Source organism: Heterocephalus glaber, unplaced genomic scaffold (genome assembly GCF_053883595.1).
Source record: "Heterocephalus glaber isolate CG9 unplaced genomic scaffold, H.glaber_assembly_v1.0 deba00001550, whole genome shotgun sequence".
Classification (NCBI taxonomy): domain Eukaryota; kingdom Metazoa; phylum Chordata; class Mammalia; order Rodentia; family Bathyergidae; genus Heterocephalus; species Heterocephalus glaber.
In genome coordinates, this window is record NW_028258343.1 from 1776152 (window position 1) to 1789392 (window position 13241).

The 13241-nt window shown below is 38.5% G+C and overlaps 1 long non-coding RNA gene across 2 annotated transcripts in view; it reads left to right on the forward strand.

Moving 5' to 3' along the window:
* LOC110347046 (uncharacterized) overlaps positions 1–13241 on the forward strand; it is a 313267-nt gene that overhangs the window by 4532 nt on the left and 295494 nt on the right. The gene's annotated exons all lie outside the window — the stretch shown is intronic.

Here is a 13241-nt window from a genome sequence, read left to right on the forward strand (position 1 = left end):
TCTCTTATTGGTACATTTTAGGTATACAACACGATTACATTTCACATCGGGAATTGTACCTTTACATAATGCATCTTGGTTCTTTTTTTTTTTTTTTCCATTCCTAGCCCTCCCTTCACCCCCTCTACCCTTCTCTATTTACAAAGACTTTATTTCCATTTTTTCCGTTTCTCATCATTTTTCCTTTCCCTTCTTTCCTTTCCCCTGCCCCTCCCACTACCCCTACCCCTTTGGACCTTTTCTTCCTATTTTGCATTATCAATTATTCATTCTAATCATTGGTACATTTTAGGTATACAATATAATGACATTCATCATTGGAAATTTGCACCTTTACATAATCTCTCTTGGTTCTTATTTTTCACCCTTGCCCAGCCCTCCCTTCAACCCCTCTATTCCTCCCTATTTACAAAGATTTTGTTCCTATTTTTCCATTTTCTCATATTAATCCCATTCCCTTCTATCCTTTCCCCTGTCCCTCTCACTTCCTTCCCCTTTGCCCTTTTTCTTCATATTTCACATTACCTATCATACATTTTAGTCCTTATTTACACTTTCAGTTTCTCACACCAGAGAAACTATTCGGTATTTTTACATGTGTGTCCTATTTATTTCACTTAAGAGTATCACCTCAATGTGCATCCATTTAGCTATAAATGTCTCTAATTTCTCATTTTTTATGGCTGAGTAGTACTCCATTTTATAAAAAAACCACATTTTCTTTATCCAGCCTCCAGTTGATGGGCATTTGGGCTGTTTCCAAGTTTTAGCTATCACAAACTGTGCTGCTATGAACATGGGAGCACATATATCACTGTGGTATGATTCTTTTAATTTTGGGGGGAAGATCCCCAGCAGTAGAATAGCGGGGTCAAATGGGATTTCCAGTCCTAGTTCTTTGAGGTATCTCCATACTGATTTCCACAGTGGTTGCACCAGTCTACACTCCCACCAGCAGTGGAGCAGGGTTCCTCTTTCCCCACAGCCTCACCAGCATTTGTTATTGGTTGATTTCATGATAGCAGCCATTCTTTCTGGAGTGAAGTGGAATCTCAGCATTGTTTTCACTTGCATCTCTCGAATGACCAGTGATGTTGAACATTTTTTCATGTATTTATTTGCTGTTTCTACTTCTTTGTCTGAGAGATGTCTGTTCATTTCAGATGCCCAGTTTTGGATTGGGGCTTTAAATTTGGGAGGTCTGACCTTTTTAAGTTCTTTATAGATTCGAGATAATAGACCTTTGTCTGAGGAAAAGCAGGTGAAGATTTTTTCCCACACTGTGGGTTGTCTCTTCATACTGTTGGTGGTTTCTCTTGCTGTGCAGAAGCTTTTTAATAAGAAGAGATCCCACTTGTTGATTGTTTGTGCTAGTTCATGGGCAACTGAGGTTTTGTTCATAAAATCTTTTCCTACACCAATGTCTTCAAGAGTTCTACCTAACCTCTGTTCCAACTGGTTCAGCGTTTCTATTTTAATGTTTAGATCTTCAATCCATTTTGATTTTAGTTTAGTGCATGGTGAGAGATATAGGTCTAGTTTTAATCTTTGGCAAGTTGAAACCCAATTTTTCCAGCACCATTTATTAAAGAGGCTATCTTTCCTCTAGTGAGGGTGTTTGGCTCCTTTATTGAAGATGAGATGGCTGAGTGTGTCTGGTGTTGTTTCTGCATCTTCTAATCTGTTCCACTGGTCCTCAAGTCTGTTTCTTTGCCAGTACCATGCTGTTTTTATCACAGTAGCTTTGTAGTATAGTTGCAGGTTGGGGATTGTGATACCCCCTGCCATGTCTCTGTTACCTAGAATTGCTTTTGCTATTCTGGGTCTCTTCTTATTTCAAATGAATTTTTGAATTGTTTTCTCAAGGTCCATGAAGTATCCTCCTAGGATCTCAATTGGAATTGCATTGAATCTATATAGCAGTTTTGGAAGTATGGCCATTTTCATATTAATCCTTCCTACCCAGGAGCAGGGGATGACTGTCCATTTTCTGATATCATCTTCAATCTCTCTTTTCAGAGTGCTATAGTTTTCAGAGAAGAGGTCTTTGATTTCTTTCATTAGGTTGATTCCTAGGTATTTGAGGTTTTTGGATGCTATTGTGAAAGGAATTATTTGCCCTATTTCTCTCTCAGTGAGTCTGTCATTGGTGTAGAGGAAAGCTATTGATTTTTGTGTGTTGACCTTGTATCCAGCTACTTGACTGAATTTGGTTATTAAGTCTAGAAGACTTTTGGTGGAGTTCTTGGGATCTTCTATATAGAGTATCATGTCATCTGCAAATAATGACAATTTGACTTCTTCATTACCTATCTTTATTCCTTTTATTTCTTTCTCTTGTCTAATTGCCATGGCTAATGTTTCCAGAACTATATTGAACAAGAGTGGTGATAGTGGACATCCTTGTCTTGTTCTTGATTTGAGTGTGAAGGATTTCAGTTTTTGACCATTTAGTATGATATTGGCTGTTGCTTTTTCATAGATGGCTTTTATCAGATTGAGGTGGAGATCGTCTATTCCAATTTTTTGTAGGGTTTTTATCATAAATGCATGTTGGATTTTGTCAAATGCTTTTTCTGCATCTATGGAGATAATCGTACGGTTTTTGTCCTTGGCTCTATTGATATAGTGTACATTGATTGATTTGCGTATATTGAACCATCCCTGTATCTCTGGGATCAATCCCACTTGATCAGGGTGTATGATCTTCTTGATGATCTTCTGCATTCTGTTTGTCAGTATCTTATTAAGGATTTTTGCATCTATGTTCATTCGTGAGATTGGCCTATAGTTTTCCTTTTCGATTGGGTCTTTCTCTGCTTTGGGGATCAAGGTGATGCTTGCTTCCAGGAATGAATTTGGGAGTATTGTTTCCCTTTCAATTTCACTGAAGAGTTTCAACAGTAGTGGCAGCAGTTCCTCTCTAAATTTCTTGTAGAATTCAGCAGTGAAGCCATCAGGGTCTGGGCTTTTCTTAGCTGATAGGTTTTTAATTACGTTTTCAATTTCATTGGTTGATATTGGGTTGTTCAGAATTTTTAGGTCTTCTTCGTTCAACTTTGGTAATTCATAAGTATCTAGGAATCTGTCCATTTCTTCTGTGTTGTCCATCTTATTGGTGTATAGGTTCTGGAAGTAGGTATTGATGATCCTGTGGATTTCTGCTGGGTCTCTTGTAATTTCACCCTTTTCTTTCCTAATTGCATGGATTTGGGCCTTTTCTTTCCTTTTTCTGACAAGGTTGGCTAAAGATTTGTCAATTTTGTTGATTCTTTTGAAGAACCAACTCTTGGTTTCATTGATTTTTTTGTATCATTCTCTTAGTCTCCATTGCATTGATTTCTCCTCTGATCTTTATAATTTCCTCCCTTTTATGAGCTTTGGGGTTGTCCTGCTCTTCTTTTTCTAGAAGCTTGAGGTTCAGCATCAAGTTGTTTAATTGGGCTCGTTCTGTTTTCCTAATATGCATATTCACTGCTATGAATTTCCCTTGTAAGACTGCTTTCATTGTGTCCCTTAGATTCCCATATGTTGTATTGTCATTGTCATTTAATTGAAGGAACTGTCTGATTTCTTCTTTAATTTCTCCTGTGACCCATTGGTTATTCAGAAGTGTGTTGTTCAATTTCCACGTGTTTATGAAATTTTTTGAGTTTCTTTTGCTGTGGATCTCCAATTTCATTGCACTATGGTCTGATAATATACAGGGGATAACTTCAATTCCTTTGCACTTACTTAAATATGTTCTATGTGTGATTATGTGGTCTATTTTGGAGAATGACCATGTGCAGCTGAGAAGAATATGTATTCTAATTTTGTGGGGTAGAACACTCTGTAAACATCTGTTAAGTTCCTTTGTTCAAGAGTTCGATTGAGTTCTAGCATTTCATTACTTATTTTTTGTCTAGTTGATCTATCTATTTGTGACAGTGGGGTGTTGAGGTCCCCCACTACAATTGTATTAGTGCATATATGACTTTTCATGTCCATTAGTATTTGTTTTATATAGTTGGACGCACTAGTGTTTGGTGCATGGATATTTATGATTGTCATCCCTTCCTCTTGAATTGTTCCCTTTACAAGGATGTGGTGTCCTTCTTTGTCTCTTTTAATCAGTGATTGTTTGAAATCTACTTGATCTGCAAAGAGGATAGCTACTCCTGATTTTTTTTGGGTTCCCGTCGCAGGGAGTATTGTTTTGCACTCTTTAACTTTCAGTCTGTGAGTTTCCTTTTGAATGAAGTGTGTTTCTTGTATGCAGCATATTGTTGGATTTTGCTTCTTGACCCATTCTGCCAGTCTATTTCTTTTGATTGGTGAATTGAGACCATTAATGTTGATGGTTATAACTGAAACGTATTGACTTGTCATTGCCATGACTTTTTCTTTTTGTTGGGTTCTCCCCCTTTACCTTTAATTTCTTGTCATGCCAAATGGGTTCATTCTGCTTTGCTTCCTGGGGTTGTGATCCTCAATGTCTGTTCCTAGGATATTGTGTAAAATTCTTTGGAGTGCTGGTTTGGTATTCACGAAGTTCCTAAGATGTTCTTTGTCATGAAAGTATCTTATTTCTCCATCCATTTTGAAAGATAATTTTGCAGGGTACATCCATCTGGGTTGGAGGCTGTTTTCTTTTAGGGCTTGGAATATGTCACCTCAAGCTCTTCTTGCCGTGATGGTTTGTGTTGAGAAGTCTGCTGTGATTCTGATGGGCTTTCCTTTGTATGTGATTTGTTTCTTTTCTCTAAGTGCTTATAGAACTTTGTTCTTCTGTTGAGTTTCTGGAATCTTAACAATTATATGCCTATGTGTAGATTTTTTTTGATCAAGGCTATTTGGAGTCCTATATGCCTCACTTATCTGTATGTCAAGTTCTTTTCCCCTGCTTGGGAAGTTTTCTGCCATTACTTCTGTGAAGAGCTTTTTTATGTCATCTGCACTCTCCTGTTTCTTCATTGACTCTAATCAGTCTTATGTTATTCTTCTTTGCATCATCTAGCAGCTGTTGGATTGATTTCTCATGTTCCCTTATAATTTTGAAGCAATTTTTCTTTTCCTGGTCACTAATTGCAATCTTATCTTCTATATCTGAAATTTTGTCCTCACATTGGCTCATTCTGCTGTGTAGACTTTCAATGGAGTTTTTCATGTCCTGGAAATCTATTTGTATCTGTTTTATGGATTCCATTTGTTTCCTATGTTGGGATTCCATCATGTTCCTGAGCTCCTCTCTGGATTTATTAATCATGTCTTGCACTAGGGGCACAATTTCTCCTGTTATCTGAGAAATTATTTCTGATTTCATTTTTTCCAGATCCCCTTTTGTTGCCAGTTCAAGGAGTCCAGGTGGTTAAGTTTCAGAGTGTTCCATCTCATTTCCCTTTGGGATTGCTGTAGGTGATCTGGAAGTCTGGTTTTTGAGACTTATTTACGTGTTTTCTCATTTCGATTGGGGGTCTGGGGGGGCGGTGCTGTAGGCGCCTACGAGGATCACCTCCTCTGAGCTGGGAGAGGTGGGACAGAAGGTGGCCCAAAAGCCCTTTCCTCTGGGCTGGGGCAATGGGAGGGATGGTGGCCAGGAAGCTCCTTCCTCTGAACCAGGAGCAGTGGGACTGCGGCTCAGAAGCCCCTACCCCTCGGCCGAGAGTGGCGGGAGGGATGGTGGCCCAGAAGCCCCTTCCTCTGGGCTGGGAGCAGTGGTAGGGTTGGTGGCTAGGAAGCCCCTTCCTCTGGACCAGGAGCAGTGGGATGGCGGCTCAGAAGCCCCTACCTCTGGTCAGGGAGCGGTGGGATCCAGTACCGTGGTCTGGTGGTCCGGTGTCCTGTGCGTCTTTGTAGTGTGGAACCAGGTGGCTGTACAGTGGAGTGCGGGCGGGGGTGGTGGTGGTGGTGGGGGGGTGGTGTGTCCAGTGGATTGTTGCAGGTGCATGGGCTGATTTGGCGTGTTCCACGCGACTTGTGACCTCTGTAGGGCGTCCGCAGACCTGTCTGTCTGCGGTGGGCTGATTTGGCGTGTTCCACGTGACTCGAGAATTTTAAATATAAACAAAAAAGAAAAAGCATTCAGTACAGTTACCAAAACAGAATATCACTTAACTGTTTTGACAAATTTCTTTTTCAGTATATTCTCCGTCCATGTTTGAATTTTGGTTATATTGTGTGTAACAATGTTTATCTCTACTTGCCTAATAACTACTATATTATAGATTGATTTTCACATTATTTTATATGCCATTTAAACTTTATTAAAAATTCTAACTTTGTTGATAATATTTATATGTGTTGGTGGTAAAAATTTAAATAATCATCCAGATAGTTATACTATAAAAACTGAAAGTGAGTCATATCATAATCACTGATCATATATCTTTTATATATTCTTCCAAGCTTTCTTTCACACATACACTAAGTATACTAAACCATAAAGCTATCTTCAAAAATTAATTTTGTCTTGCTGCATTATTTTTGTTCTTCATCAGATATTATTATCCTAGAAGACTTTTGATATCAAGAATATACATTTACTCCATTCATGTTCATGGCTTCATTCTCTATCGTTTCTATCAGAAAACTTTTTTATTGATTATAACAAAAATGCCAAAATGTGGTAGTTCTTTTTAAAATAGGAGACTTTTTAAAAATAAATGTCTCACATCATTATTAAATTCATTCCTCTGTATTTTATATACATTTAATGCTATTTAGAATGCATTCAGTCCTCTTATCATATTTTCTAACTAGTGTTTTCACTTATCTGTTTTTCTTTTAGTGCTTCTTTGGTAGTTTTTGCTTATTTCTTTGACCTCTTGATATTGGAATGTCCCAGAGATAAGTTCTTGGACTTTTCTATCTACACATACTCACTAGGTAGTTTCTTCTAGTTCTACAGTCATATTGTCACACAGACTGACTCCCATATGTATCTCCCACCTGTTCTTCTCTCCTGAACTTCAGACTCGTAAGTCTAACTGCATACTAAATTTCTCTACATACATGTCACCTAAATATCTCAAACTTAGTTTTTCTAACGTGACCTCTATCTTCTATCTTGTCAAATGCTGCTTGAAGCTTTCTCCTTTTCATGTGATGGTAACTCCATTTTTGTTCAGTTACTCAAGCCAAACACCAAGCACCTTGGAATAATCTTTGGCCCTTTTCCCTTTCTTATATTTGAATTATTATGTTAGTATAGACTTGCACTTATATCCCTGTAAGAGAGGTTTATAACTCAGAAGGGAGATTTTTTTTTTTTCACTCCAAGTTTAGCCCTGACAAACCTGTTTCTCTTTGTTGGTGTGGTCTATTGAAGGTTCCTGTTTTTTGAGACAAGGTCTTGCTATGTAGCTCAGGGTGGCCTTGAACTTGTGGCAATCCACCTGCTTCAGCCTGCTGAGTGCTGGGAATACAGACATACACCACCATGCTTGGCTGGTTGCAAATTTATATGAATGTTTTAGTTCCCACAAGGAATAAGGTCTAAGAGCCTATGTTTTTGGAAATGATTACATTTTGATCTATAGACTTAGCATCAGCAAATTTACCATGGTAGGAATGCCCTTATCCCTTGTCTTCTGCTCTTGTTACCATTTTCTTTTCTCTTTGGACTCCTGAGAATTTCCTCTACTTTACAGTGAGCTCAGTGATGCAATTTAGTTAGCATTTCTAGCTGATTTCCTTAACTTCTTCCCTCCCTTCATTTCTTTTTGTGAGAAGGTTTCACTATCTAATCCAGGATAGCTTTGAACTCACTATGCTGTGTAACTTTGGCTGCCCTTGAAACTGGAATCCTCCTACCTCAGCCTTTCAGGTGCTAGGATTACAAGCATGGATCACTACGCGCAGCCGATTTTCTTTTCTTTTTTTCTTCGGGGAATCTCGTTGACATATTGGGTAAAAAGGAATTCCTCTTTCAACTCTTAATACATGTTGCAAGGAATTTTTCGAGTTAATAGTAATCACTTTGTAATCGTGACTGGCATTCAAATTTAGAAGATGAAATACTGGCATAATTGAACTTTTTAAATCCAGTTTCTGTGAGGTGAAATGCTAAGAAAACAGCGTGAATCTATAGATACGGATTGGGTCAGAACTCACAGAACTTCCCATAGTATATAAATCTGTTTGTAGATGTGTTGTCTACACATGAATACTGTTTTAATAGTAAAAATTTTTGATTCAGGTCTCAGAAGCACCCATGAAAAATAGAAACTGCTGCAGAGACTAAGAGGAAAAACTAATAATAATAATAACATAATCCATTTTAGCATTTGTGAAAGCTAGGTCTCTAAAACTATGAGCACTAGATGGCAGCACACCATCATGTACTGTATCATTCATTACCTGTACCCAAAGGATCTTGGTTTAAGGGGATATAAAACCTAATCACACATTGTTATGAACTGATTTGTTGCCCAAGTTAATTTACTGGTTTAATCTACTAGTTTAAATTTATAATAGTTGAGATGTTTTTGACACCGACCCTGAAAAATATTGTTTCTAATTTAATATAGTACAGAATAGCACCTGTACCTCCAGAGTCTATATTCAATGTCTATATTCAAGAATTCAGAGCCCTTTCCTGTCATTAAGGCAACCCTCCAGATAGTTGAACTTTAATTTATGAAAATAGGTCTTCTAGATGGGCAAAAGACATGTTCAGGACACTCATCTTGTTTCTGAGTTGTAAGGCCTTTTGTGGATCCTAATGTTGAAATTTTCGTCTTACTATGTGGAATCTATTTACTGGATTGGGAACCACCTTCAGATTTCTTATCAAGTGGTAAAATTGGGGCTTTCAAACCTTTATTGTAAATAGTTACCAGGCATCCTCAAAGGTCAGGTATCTACCACAGGTGAGATATCTTCGACAGGGACTTTTCTTTGGTAGTGAGTATTGAGTCCAGGGCCTTGACATGCTAAGCACACACTCTGCCACTGAGCTACAGCTCCATTCCCAAGGTTCTCCTTGTTATCACATTTAAGATTATCTTTCAATGTAGAATTAGTGCTTAAAATGTAAAAAACAAGGAAAAAAGAAAAAAGCTCAAAAATTTAAAGTTTAATTTAGTGTGATGACTCCATTTAAAAAATATGTGATAGTATAGTTCATAATTTGGTGTCTAAAATTTTTAGAATAAATTATTATTAAAGTGCTTGTTAATAATACAAAAGAGTTCACAAGGGAAAATACAAACCCCTGATTCACTTACTCCTTTTCACAGACCTGCTCCTGAGACCAGTCCCTTAAATAGTTTCTGGGTTACTTTCTTCTGTTGATTACCTCTCTCATCACTATTTATGATTCATCAGTTTAAAATATTGTCTCAACCTATTATTAAGAGAAACATTGACTCATATGCACTGTCATTCACCTTCCTTATCTTTTTCTTCTCCAAAAGTCACATAAAGAGGTATTATAGTAAAATAGATAAGAGCTTGGACTTTGAGATCTTACTTGTTTCATTTAACACCTATGTAACCTTAGACAACTTACTCAAGCTTTCTGAGCCTCCTTTTCTCATCTGTAAAATGGGGATAAAAAATAGTCCATTCCTCAGAGAATTATGAGGATAAATGGGCTAATTATTTAAAGCACTAAATTATATTCATTTTTCTTTAGTTGTCCTTGTATGTTTTAATGACTACATTAAACATTATTATATATAATTTTTCTTTTGGTTACCTGTGTATGTTTAAATAATCTATTCACCTTTTATTTTTACCAACTATATATAATGTCTCTTACCACCCTACTTTGTAAGATGAAGAATTGGCAACCTTATACTGCCCTTCATTCTTCCCACTTCCACATGCCAGTCTTACTTCCTGGGTATTTTCTATCTCTAATTGTTCTATTTTCTTAACTTAATCTTCTGCAATTATATTTATAATTGCTAAATTACAAAAATTTATAAGAATTTTATCTGATCTCTAACATTTTGTTTCATAGAATTTTAAAGATTCAGGACACGTTCACAGTAACCAGGTTCTGGGTTCTCTGGGACCTCACTTGTTGGTTGGCTGGAGTGTGTAGAAGCCATGGGGACTGCTCTTCTGGGCTGTCTGCATCCTGAAACAGGCAGGAAAATAAACAGGGTTTGTCTAGACTCAGAGGAATAGAGAAGAGGCTGCTGCGGGTCAAGGAGGCCTTTTGGCTGGTTCAGCAGCTGAATCTACTATAAGGACAAGAGCCCAGAAAGAATCTCTAAAAGGAGCCCATAGCACCCCAGAAACCCAGTAAGATAGTCTTGGTGAGCCCGGCCAGGAGGCCCCATGACACCCTATGGGAAACCCTTTGCAGATCCCAGTGACCCTGCCCCTAGGCTCCATTCTTAAAAATTCGGAACAATTTGACCCTATCTGAAAACAGAGCAACTTATCTTGTATTGCAATACTGTTTGGGTCAAATTAAAAACTAGGAAATGGCAAGAGATGGGTACAGAATGGCAGCCTAAAGTATAATTCCATTTTTCAGTTAGATCTTTTTTGCAAAAGGCAAGGAAGGTAGTGTGAAATCCCTTATGTTGAAGCTTTTATGACTCTTTATCTCTGGAAAGGCTCAAGAACTATGGTACATAAAGAGGTCTCTAAGGAAGAGGAAATAGGTATCATTGATTACCCTGTCCTCAGATGTCTACCTGTCTCCCAGGCAAATATAGGTTTTTCCCACCTGTTTAATGAAAACAACCACACTAGCTGGTCTTCTTGATCTTCTTATAATCCTCAAGCCAGTAAATCAGTCCTATCTTCAAATGACCCAGGAACTCCACCAGAGACCAGCTCCCCAGAGACCCTGTATTCCCCAGCTCCCTCCTCATGCTCCTCAGCCAGCGTTAAGCCCCACAGGACATACTTGGAGTGGAGTTTCTTAGTCTTCCAACTCACAGCTCATCCTGCTCCTAAGAGAGGCACCAGGAGTACAGGGACTACTGGAATCCAGGTTCCTTTTTCAGTGGCAGATACCCCGCAATGGAAAGAAGGGTTACCCTGATTTTCAGAAGATCCTGGTAGGTTTGCAGATAGGTTTCAGACTTTGACCCTTGATTTTGACCTATCATAGTGAGATTCCAATTTATCTTGGCCACTTGCTGTTCCTGGTATGAAAAACAAAGAATCCTAGAAGAGGCTAGGATATATACAAATGAAATGTATGCTTTGACAAGAGAAGGAAATCACCCCAGAGAGGTTGTTGTTCCTTCAGTGGACTCAAACTGGGACTCTAATACTAGTGGTGGATTAAAAATGAGGTCTAACCCTGCTCCACTGCTGGTGGAAGTGTAGACTGGTGAAACCACTGTGGAAATCACTATGGAGATACCTCAAAGAACTAGGACTGGAAGTCCCATTTGACCCCGCTATTCCACTGCTGGGGATCTTCCCCAAAGAATTAAAAGAATCATACCACAGTGATATATGTGCACCCATGTTCATAGCAGCACAGTTTGTAATAGATAAAACTTGGAAACAGCCCAAATGCCCATCAACTGGAGACTGGATAAAAAAAATGTGGTTTTTTAAATAAAATGGAGTACTACTCAGCCATAAAAAATGAGAAATTAGAGACATTTATAGCTAAGTGGATGCACATTGAGGCAATACTCTTAAGTGAAATAAATAGGACACACAAGAATAAATTCTGAATAGTTTCTCTGGTGTGAAAAACAGAAAGTGTAAATAAGGACTAAATGTATAATAGGTAATGTGAAATAGGAAGAAAAGGGGCAAAGGGGAAGGAAGTGGGAAGGCTAGAGGAAAGGATAGAAGGGAATGGGATTAATATGAGAAAATGGAAAAATAGGAACAAAACCTTTGTAAATAGGGAGGAATGGAGGGGTTGAAGGGAAGGCTGGGCAAGGGTGAAAAATAAGAACCAAGAGAGACTATGTAAAGGTGCAAATTTCCAATGATGAATGTCATTATATTGTATACCTAAAATGTACCAATGATTAGAATGAATAATCGATAATGTAAAATAGGAAGAAAAGGTCCAAAGGGGTAGGGGTAGTGGGAGGGGCAGGGGAAAGGGAAGAAGGGAAAGGAAAAGATGATGAGAAATGGAAAAAATGGAAATAAAGTCTTTGTAAATAGGGAAGGGTGGAGGGGGTGAAGGGAGGGCTAGGAATGAGGAAAAAATAAGAACCAAGATGCATTATGTAAAGGTACAATTCCCAATGAGAAATGTAATTGTGTTGTATACCTACAATGTACCAATAAAATAATTTAATAAAAAAAAATGAGGTCTAAAATGATAACTGCTCTTATCTTATTAAAGAGATGCATTAAGAAACCTGGTAATTATGAAAGGCTGAGAGAGGTTACACAGGGCAAAGGAGAAAATCCAGCTCTATTTCATAGCCAATTAGTAGAAACTTTCCATAAATATTAAAGCCTAGGTCCATCTTCCAAGGAGCTACAGCCACTGATGGGAGTTCATTTCTTGGTCAGTGAGCCCCAGATATTTGGCACAAGTTACAAAAACTTCAAATGGGCTCCCATGCCCTTATGACTCAATTGTTGGAAACAGCCTTTTCTGTGTTTAACAATTGGGATCTAGATGAAGATAAAAGGAGAAGGGCAGAGATAAAAAAGACATGCCAAAATTACAGCTGTTGCAATTGGCAATACTTTCAGTACACCCAAATTGTCCAAGGGAAAACTCAAGGCCAGTCAAGGAAAAAATTCTTACTTTAAATGCAAGGACTGGACACTGAGCATGCAACTGTAACAAACCACCACCGAGGCCCTGCTCTATGTGTTAAGCCACTGATTTGCCTGACTCATGGCACTGGAGGATTGACTGGCCCCATTCCCAGAGAGGGCTTAGGCTAAGCCAGACCCTCACCCCCTGCTCTGATGAGGAGGACTGAAGAGGCCCAGGGATACCTTCAGTGCCCTTGTCCAGGACCTCTTCATTTCCTGTGAGGAACCCCAGGTGACCCTAGACATCATGGGATAAAGCCAGTTCCACCTGAACTGCCTGAGGCAAAGGACCACCCAAAAGAAGAAAGCTACTCCTATAAACCTATGGAAGATCTGAGGCTCTTCTTCAACGAATAAGACTCCAGTACTGCTCCAAGTGCAGATAAGTAGTCACTAGTGACCCCTAATCCACCACAGTTTAAATGGGCACCTGTACTGAGACTCTTGTTTTTAATTAGGTCCATAAAGTGTATAATCTTGCTAGGCTGTGGCTCTCAGCATCTTGGTAGCTTATTTGTGGAAATCTCTAATGGCTAGATCTA